Here is a 9,962-nt window from a genome sequence, read left to right as displayed (position 1 = left end):
TTAAACGGTACGTGTTTGTATTTATATTTGATAAATTTACTTTGCTCTTCCGGCCATTTAAGTCAATTGAGATGACCACAAGAAAAAGAACCTTCCTCCTCTTCTGTTCAACTCGGACTATAAGTGAGCATGCTCCACTCTCCCCCTCCCCTCCACACTGGAGTACGGTGCACAGGAGTCGCGAGTCTGCGCAGGTTTCTTTGCTTGTGGTTCCACTATAATAGTAATATAAAATTGTACACTCACCTCACTTAGTTCTCCGGCAGTTTGTTTCTTTATACATCATATTTGGAGAAGATACAATCATATACAATTCAATCTATAGTTGTACGTACACTGTATATAACACACCTGGATGTACAGGGTCAACGAAAACAAAGAAATGAGCATAATTTTCTCTTCGGTGAAGATGTTGAACCTAAACCAAAAAAACTCAAATAATGAATTCGACAATGTAAATTGATGAGATTTAGTAAATCATTTGATGAAGTGAACTAATTCTGAGTGGACTAATCGCAAAGGACATAATCAGCTCAGACCCTATTACTTCTTCATGGTATGTGACGTAAAGTTCCCGCCCAACCGTTTGACGGCGTTAGTGGTTATCGCATCTCCTTTTCCACAGCCTGTAGTACACATCCTCATCTAGACATTGTTCTTGTTCTGGTGTTTAATATCTGCATACTGCAACACTGTCGTTTTGTCATTTCACGTGACTTCACATTGAAGTGATGCATTAACTTGGCCGGTCCCACGTCATCGCACGCAAAAACTTCAACCGTTACCATGGTTTTGGGCCAGGGCTGGACAAGACCAAGTGGGACTGGGATCCGAACCATTGTGCAATGTTCATACATAGCCTATCAATTTATTTCATTTGTGTTGTATATTGCAATATCAGGATACTTTATGCTTTAACGAACAGGAATTAGTGCAATGCTTAATCTTGTTCAGTATTACAATTTGTTACAAACAAATGTAACAAATAAACTCAACAGATACGATGAGAGATAGCAGTCGGCGTATTCTCTGGCCATTCATGGTTGAAAAATTTAATTTACAATTCCAAAAATAATAACGGTGCCCTTTGCAAGAGAATACGGATGTAGACACGACTTATTATCGGCGGTGTACTAACCATTAGGCGAAGAAGCAGGCACGTAGCGTGGGGGGCTCGGAGCGCTGAAGCCCCTCTCCCCCCTCAAATCCTACAAATGTCTCATTTAAATTTTGTATAGGTTCAAGACATTGGTAAAACTTGAATATTAGAAATAATAATAATTATTATTATTATTGTCATGGTTGTGAGTATTGTCAATGCTCGAAGTAAAGGTGTCCCACTGTATTGATACAGGGAGACATTCTAACTAGCAAAATTTGCAAAGCATCATCTCCCCCTTCCCCTCCTCCACCACCACTCTGTCTCATTGTGAAACCAAACCATAGGAGCATCCCCCAGTATTATTATTATTAATCCTTGGGGGAGACTTTTCTACTCAATCCACCAAATGAATGAATATCCAGCACAACTGTTTTTTTATCATCTCTTTATTAACTTATGCACATCTCATTCAAGAAACATAAAAGTTAGTGGGAAATTTTAGTTTACGGATAAACAAAGATAAGAAAACCGCTCTGGTGCAGTCCTCAGATTTTTAACACTTGCTGAGGGAGTGTGTGGGGGCAACAGTAGCGAAGCATGGACTGACAAATGAGGCAAACGATTAGACAGATATTTATATATGTATATATGTAATTGTTGATTCAAATTCTGCTCCCCCCTACAAATTCATATTAAGGTGGTGCTTCTGGCTCAAGGGGACATAAACATTAAAATCTCATACAAGAGAAACACATGCATTGACGATGTATACTCACCACAATAAATTCCAAACTCCTGTAAACGTCGCACAAAGCCTCCATGAGATAATTCTCCTGTAAGCGTTGCACAAAGCCTCCATGAGATAATTCTTTAAAGTCATGTAAATCGGATGTTGGTCGCCTCGCTTCCATGATTTTCATTTCTACACTTTTCTCCCTCAAGCTAAACGGAGCAGATATAAATTGCTAGAGAATAAACACACCTCTTTGGGTTTCTCGATGGTGTAGTGGTAATGTCGCCTTGTAGTCAAGGGGTTCTGGGTTCAATACCCAGTTGAGGCACATTCGACCATAGTTCGGATCCCAAATTAAACTGTAGGCCCAGTCCTGATACCTGATTAACCTATCTCTGCAAAAAGTGAACTGTAACAAACAGTAAAGCACCCGCATCAACCGCTCCCAAATTCATGTTTGTTTCGATTAATTCAGAACACAAACCCCAGTAACAAACACTCACTTCCTCACAGATTCTTTCCCCAGCTACAAAGCATCCAAACAAGATCACTTTGAAAAGCTCTGAAACAACAGAAAGTGATACCAACCTATTTCCTTAATTTTACAACTCAATGGAGAGAAGATACCTAGTTTGGGGAGATAGAAATTTCGCTGTGGAATCAGAATCATTATAACAGAAAGAGTATGTATACAATGTTTATGTGATAAAGTGCCATAATAATACAGAATGTTTCTTTCTTCTTAATGTATACAATTTAGATTGTGATGTTTACAAATATCAGAAGATAGTCCCTTTTTAGATACTTTTTTTCCACCCCAATTTCTATTCAAAACCCATAAATTTATTGAATTAACTTGTAAAATTTGTTAAACATTTCACTTGAATTACCGTGTAAATAGCTTGACAGTTGCCAACACTGGTTATGTAATTCGTGCTGGACGCAGGGTGCAGACATTCCTTTTCCCGGAAACACAAGCGCTCACCCTTTCCACCTTTTGCCTCAACCCCTAATGTCAAATTTTTGACGCGTTTTAAAATGTGCGAAATACAAAATAGTTTGTAATGATAATGGTTTCTCTCAGTTATTTTATGATTATTAATTATCAGTATCCTTGTGATCTTCTTTATGTGCTCATGAAGACACACATTGGTTATTGGTCTGCTGGCAATATTTCCTTCTGCTTTCCGAGAAGCACTAAGAAGCTCAACTTTTCTGAGAGGGATGAGGCCCGTTTCCCCAACAAGATTTCACGCTTCGCCATATGTTTCTTTGCGTGCATAGGATTCCCCATGTCGGCGGGGCAAGCAGAGAATTTGCTGCTTGCAACAGACTGCTGAAGGAGTTTGAGGCCGTAAAATCTTGTGAAATCGATTGCGATGGAAACTAAATAAGGCTAAAACATTAAGTACATTAAATAATATTTTAATAGTGCAAGCAGTGCTTGTACTATATCTTCGCCGCTGGTGGCCAATGCAGATACTTACTATTTACCATAAAATCCTGCCATTGTGTTTCATTCTGATGTTCTTCATGTGGAATGTCTGTCTCAGATTGATTCAGAATGGGTCGAATGGTCATCTTCCTTTCTTCGTAATTCCTTGTATTTCATTTTCATTGTAATTGTGTTTTGGTTTCAGTTGTCTGAAATCTGCTGTGACTGGAATTCTTTGAACTAAGTTTGTTGTGATTCCTTGACATGGTTTTCCCTTGTCTCTGTGCTTTCACTAGTATAGCATTAGTCACATACACACAGCAGAACCTTTAGTTCCAGAACCTAACTTGACTGAAGTTAAAGATGCTATTAAAAGGCTAAAGAATAACAAAGCACCTGGCATTAATTTAATACCAGCTGAGTTAATTAAATATGGTGGAAATGTAATATGTCAAATTCATAAATTAATTTGTTTAATATGGAATAAAGAAGAAATCCCTCAACAGTGGAAAGAATCCATAATTGTTCCTGTGTGTAAAAAAGGTGATAAAATGAACTGCAATAATTACCGTGGAATTTCTCTACTCTCAACAACATATAAAATATTATCTAACATTCTCTTAACAAGAATAACCCCATATGCTAATGAAATTATAGGTGATTATCAATGTGGATTTAAATGTAACAGATCAAATTTTTCACATCAGACAGACACTTGAGAAAAAGTGGGAAAATAATCAAAATGTCCATCAGGTATTCATTGATTTCAAAAAAGCATATGATTCGGTCAAAAGAGATAAATTATATAATATATTAGTAGAATTTGGAATACCTAAGAAGCTTGATAATATGATAAAAGTAAGCACCAGTGAAAGAGAAATTAAAATTCGTGTGGGTATTAATGTGTCTGACAAATTTACAATTCATGATGGGTTAAAACAAGGAGATGTATTATCTCCATTGCTCTTTAACATTGCCTTAGAATATGCTGTTAGGAAGGTAAAATAAACTAACGAAGAACTAACATTAAATGTTGTGACTCAGTTGTCAGCATATGCAGATGATGTAGACTTATTAGGGGATGATATAAATACAATTAAGAATAATGCTAAAATATTTTTCAAAACTGCTAAAGAGATAGGTTTGGAAGTTAACAAAGAGAAAACTAAATATATGCTTACAGGCCGAAACCAAGTGTTAGGTAATAATCAAAATCTAATTATTGATAACAACTCGTTTGAACCAGTTTCCAAATTCAAATACTTAGGAGTAATATTAACAAATGAAAATTATATTAAAGAGGAAATAAAAAGTAGGCTTAATTCAGGAAATGCATGTTACTTCTCTCTTCATAAACTTTTGTCTTCTCGTTTAATATCTAAGAAACTAAAAGTTAAAATATACAAAACAGTAATTTTGCCTGTAGTATTATATGGGTGTGAAACTTGGTCCCTTACATTTAAAGAGGAACATAAATTGAGAGTATTTGAAAATAAGATCTTTAGAAAAATATTTTTACCTAAAAGGGATGAGGAGACAGGTGAGTGGAGAAGGTTACATAATTTAGAACTACATAATTTGTATTCATGTCCAGATATTATTAGAATAATTAAATCAAGAAGACTTAGGTGGGCAGGCCATGCGGCACCAATGGGAGAGGAAAGAGGAGTTTACAGGATTCTTGTTGGGAAACCTGATGGTAAGAGACCTGTAGGAAGGCCAAGACTAAGATGGAGGGACTACGTTCAGTTGGACCTAAAGGAAATTTGTAGGGATGGAAAAGAGTATATAGATATTGCTCAGGATAGGGACAGATGGAAGGCCTGTGTTGCTGCAGCCATGAACCTTCGGGTTTAAGAAGGCTAGAGATTTAGCATTAGTCACATGTGTTGACGTCACACTGGGCATTGGTCAAGTTCACTTGGAGGATGAGTGGCCATGTAGTGTGTGTAACAAATAAATTCCTTTCTATGTATTTAATAATGCATAATTCATGTGTGGGTGTAAATTACGATCTTCCTTCTTCCACCTAGTGTTCAATGTTTTTGCACCCTCCTTGTGCAATAGAGCTAACTCTATTGATACATCTTCTAACTTCATGGACAGTAAACACAAAGATTGGCTCTTTCTATCCAGTGGTAACCTCACATAATTTCCATTTCGAATTGTGTCACCATTAACCAACATCCGTTTCTTAAATAAATTGTTAGATAGAGCTGCTTATGTGCGTTGAATTTCTGGGATTTGCTGTTTTTACGTGCACAGCTGGAAAATGGGAATATATATGTAAAATTTTGAATATTTGTAAATGCTCTTCCCAAGGTTGCTTTTTCCTGGTAGGCGGGGAAGCAAACGGTTTTTTTCCCTCTGTCTGGAAGGTAACAATAGGGTTGGGAGCAGGCCAGTTTGTCAGAGGTATAAATACTGGGTTCAGACTTGTTATGCTGACTGTCAGATACAAGGCCCGATGGATTGAGACATTTCTTTTTACAGAGTTACACAGAGCCAGATGGATGCATAGATATACACAGAGAGTCAGCGCCGTATGTATAAGGACCTCTCCGGGGATGGGTTAGCGCTATGCTAAATAGTGAACTTGTAGCTCAGATAAGATGTACAATACTGAATGAGAGGATGGCGTAGGGGCTCTTGCATGATAAACTGCGAGAGCAGGTTAGCGCTATGCTAAATAGTGCGCTCGTAGAGTGAATTCCTGTTAAGTGCATTTCTCTGTTTTGGGGCAAAAGGCAACCGGGAGCAGTTATTATTGGCTTGTAACATAAAGATGTATATACGAAGAAGAGGAAGTATGTGTAAATAAAATGTACATAACAGAGATCCCCGTGAGACGTTATTCTTTGTAACAGATTATACAAAACTTCAATAACAAATTGAGAATATAGCAGGACCCCTCCCCCTCTTCACATTGCAGGGGTGGCCACGTGCTACTGGTTGCGTTTGCTTTGAATATGATACGGACTCATTTGCTGTGATTTTAAAATTATAATTCAGTTTTTGTGATTTAATCTTTACTTCCTGTGTTGTGTGTATTATCAAGATTTTAGATAATTTATTTATACTGATTTTCTGTATGTCTAGGTTAATCATAGCAATTACACCAAATAATGAACAGTGCTAAAAGTGGGAATTCCTAGCTTTGACGATGCTTGGTCAAATTTGGAGGTACGAGGGGGGATGCTTGTATCAATCAAAGTGGAGACAATGCAGGAACTGGAGGGATGATTCGTGAAAATTTTCTTATCTGGGAGGATAGCATACTCTGCACCCCCCTTTTTTATAACACTGACTATGAACTGATTAATATGTACCCTGCAATTTCTCTACCACTAGGGTTGCAGATTTCTAAAGTAAAAAAAAACGGGACATATAGACATGGATATAGAGTCATTCCATGTGAAATCAACACAGCACCCAACCTGACCATCTCTGATTTTCATGAAATTTGGGGAGTTGAAACTATGCATGGAACTTGGTAACTATGAAAATTTTTAGTCTCCTGCATCTTGTAATTGTTAAATTATTCAATGTCAAAGTTTGCATAAATTGCCCTTTTTGAGCCTGCTTAGCTATACTAAATGCACTGTAACTCCGCCACTATTTTGCCTAGGAAGCTCAAATAAAGCTTATTGTACAGGGAACAGAACAAGCTTTCCAATGATATATAACAAGCCCACCTTTCGATAAAAATATAATTTTGTCACGTGACCTTGACCTTTAACCTTGAATATCTCATAACATGTCATCACCAAAAATCGTGAAAAAAATATATTTGGTCCCTCATGCCATACTATAAAACATATCAAAAAATCATTCTGGGACTGCAATGGGATCAGAAGATACAAAATAATATGTGTAACTATGTGACTGATAAAAGCCTCATTACATGAACTATGATGAGTCAAAAGTCCCGTAATACCCCTAAAGGAGTTATCCTAGTCATGAAAGAAATAGGTTAGGCACAGGGAGATCCCTAGCTGTGTGTGTCAAGCGCAAATCTGGCACATTGTTGAATTGAATTCAACGCAAACATTTCAAAGGAATGGGTGTGAAGTAATATAGAAATCAGGCTAGAACTTCACGAGAAATGAAACAGCGAAGGTTTTTCCAAAGTATATTTAACCAGAAAAAAGTTATTACTGCATGCTTGTAACCATTTTCTCCTTTTCGAGGTGTTAAAAACAAAGTATTAATAATGCTCCTTGCATGTTAGGAACTCGTCGAGATCACGCTGATGTCTTGGGAGAGATAGAAGTATACTCACCATTGCATATGATTTTAATCAGCAACATTCACCAAATACTTGAATAGTGGAGAATATTGGGAAGAGTATCTCAAACAATTACGTGACACTTCCTTTGGAATAAATTATCCTTCAGTGGCGAGGCTAATTTTTATGTTCACGGTAAAGTTCAATTCAACGCAAAAATTTCAAAGCAGAGGGGGTGATGTGATATATCAAATCAGGCTAGAATTTCACAAGAAATGAAGCAGCGAAGATTTTTCCAACTTATTTTTAGGCAGCAAAACATTATACGCATATCTTTCACTTACGATATATGCACATTATAGTGTTGTCAATATTCCTGCGAGCACGCTCGTTGAAGTCTCTCACACTCACATAAAACATTTGGCAATGTAGCAAGTGCAACATCATTGCCAGCAGCAACAAAGACTTCTCTCAGATGGTCAATATCAGGGACTTTTAGTGCATACACCATTCTCTTCAAATGTTTCTGAAGGTAAAAGTCCTCCTAAGATGTTAGATCTGGGGAATGTGCAGGCACTTTAATAGATCCCCGGGTGCCCATCAATCTACCTAGAAATTTACCATGAAGAAATTGTCAAATGTTCACATAGTGTGGTCACACTCTGTCCTGTTTCAAAACTCTGGAGAACTGCCATATCCCGTAAGCAAGGATGAAAAACCTGTTCACTTAACACATCCAACAAGCCTTCACCATTTAAGGTTCTGTTGTTGAATATGGAACAACGATTCCCATTCTCCATACACTATACCACATAATTAGCTTACCAGCAACAACCATTCGGCTGGGATCTGTCTACTGTAGATTATCAAATCACAGGTATTGCATATAAATTTTATTAACTTTACCATGAACATAAAAATTAGCCTCGCCACTGAAGAATTTTTTATTCCAAAGGAAGTGTCACGTAATTGTTTGAGATACTCTTCCCAATATTCTCCACTATTAAAGTATTTGGTGAATGTTGCTGATTAAAATCATATGCAATGGTGCGTATACTTCTATCTCTCCCAAGATATCAGCGTGATCTCGACGAGTTCCTAACATGTAAGGAGCATTATTAATACTTTGTTTTTAACACCTCGAAAAGGAGAAAATGGTTACAAGCATGCAGTAATAACTTTTTTCTGGTTAAATATACTTTGGAAAAACCTTTGCCGTTTCATTTCTCATGAAGTTTTAGCCTGATTTCTATATTACTTCACACCCATTCCTTTGAATTTTTTGCGTTGAATTCAATTCAACAATGTACCAGATTTGCGCTTGACACACACAGCTAGGGATCTCCCTGTGCCTAACCTATTTCTTTCATGACCAGGATAACTCCTTTAGGGGTATTACGGGACTTTTGACTCGTCATAGTTCATGTAATGAGGCTTTTATCAGTCACATAGTTACACATATTATTTTGTATCTTCTGATCCCATTGCAGTCCCAGAATGATTTTTTGATATGTTTTATAGTATGGCATGAGGGACCAACTATATTTTTTTCACGATTTTTGGTGATGACATGTTTTGAGATATTCAAGGTTAAAGGTCAAGGTCACGTGACAAAATTATATTTTTATTGAAAGGTGGGCTTGTTATATATCATTGGAAAGCTTGTTCCGTTCCCTGTACAATAAGCTTTATTTGAGTTTCCTAGGCAAAATAGTGCGGAGTTACAGTGCATTTAGTATAGCTAAGCGGGCTCAAAAAGGGCAATTTATGCAAACTTTGACATTGAATAATTTAACAATTACAAGACGCACGAGACTAAAAATTTTCACAGTTACTAAGTTCCATGCATAGTTTCAACTCCCCAAATTTCATGAAAATCGGAGATGGTCAGGTTGGAAATTGCACACATCTGTGTTGATTTGGCATGGAATGACTCTATAGTTATATTTATTTTTATAAAATTTTTAAACATTCCAAAATCAATTGCAGTTTAAAGCATTGTTAATGCTGAATTTCTACCATTTTCACAAAATATATTGATATTTGAGTGAACACTTGGCGTCCTTTAAGAGGACCATTGTTTAGAATAATCACTACTCTACATTGGCATTACGAAATAGCCCTGAATATTATCCACTCCACTCTGATTCCATTGACCAAGAAAAGAAACAAGTGATACCTGTATTAGAAGCAGAACTGCCTTTGCCAGTCGTGAGTCGCTTCTTATTCAACATTTCAACAATCGACAATGAGCAGTTCTATGCCAATGTTAATATCAGGATTGAGTGGTAAATGGTAATTGGTAGCCAATTAGGTTAGTTATAAATTGTTATTAATTTCTTGTTGTATAAAATAATTTTGAAATTTGAATTAGTTTTTTCTTTAGCTAAATACGGGACAAATAGGCATCCCGAGAACATTTTCCAGGACACCGGGACATTTCTTTAAAAAAGGGGACAATCCC

The sequence above is a fragment of the Lepisma saccharinum genome, chromosome 29 (assembly GCF_977018435.1).
Source record: "Lepisma saccharinum chromosome 29, izLepSacc3.1, whole genome shotgun sequence".
In the NCBI taxonomy this organism is placed as follows: domain Eukaryota; kingdom Metazoa; phylum Arthropoda; class Insecta; order Zygentoma; family Lepismatidae; genus Lepisma; species Lepisma saccharinum.
This window is presented reverse-complemented; position numbering follows the sequence as displayed.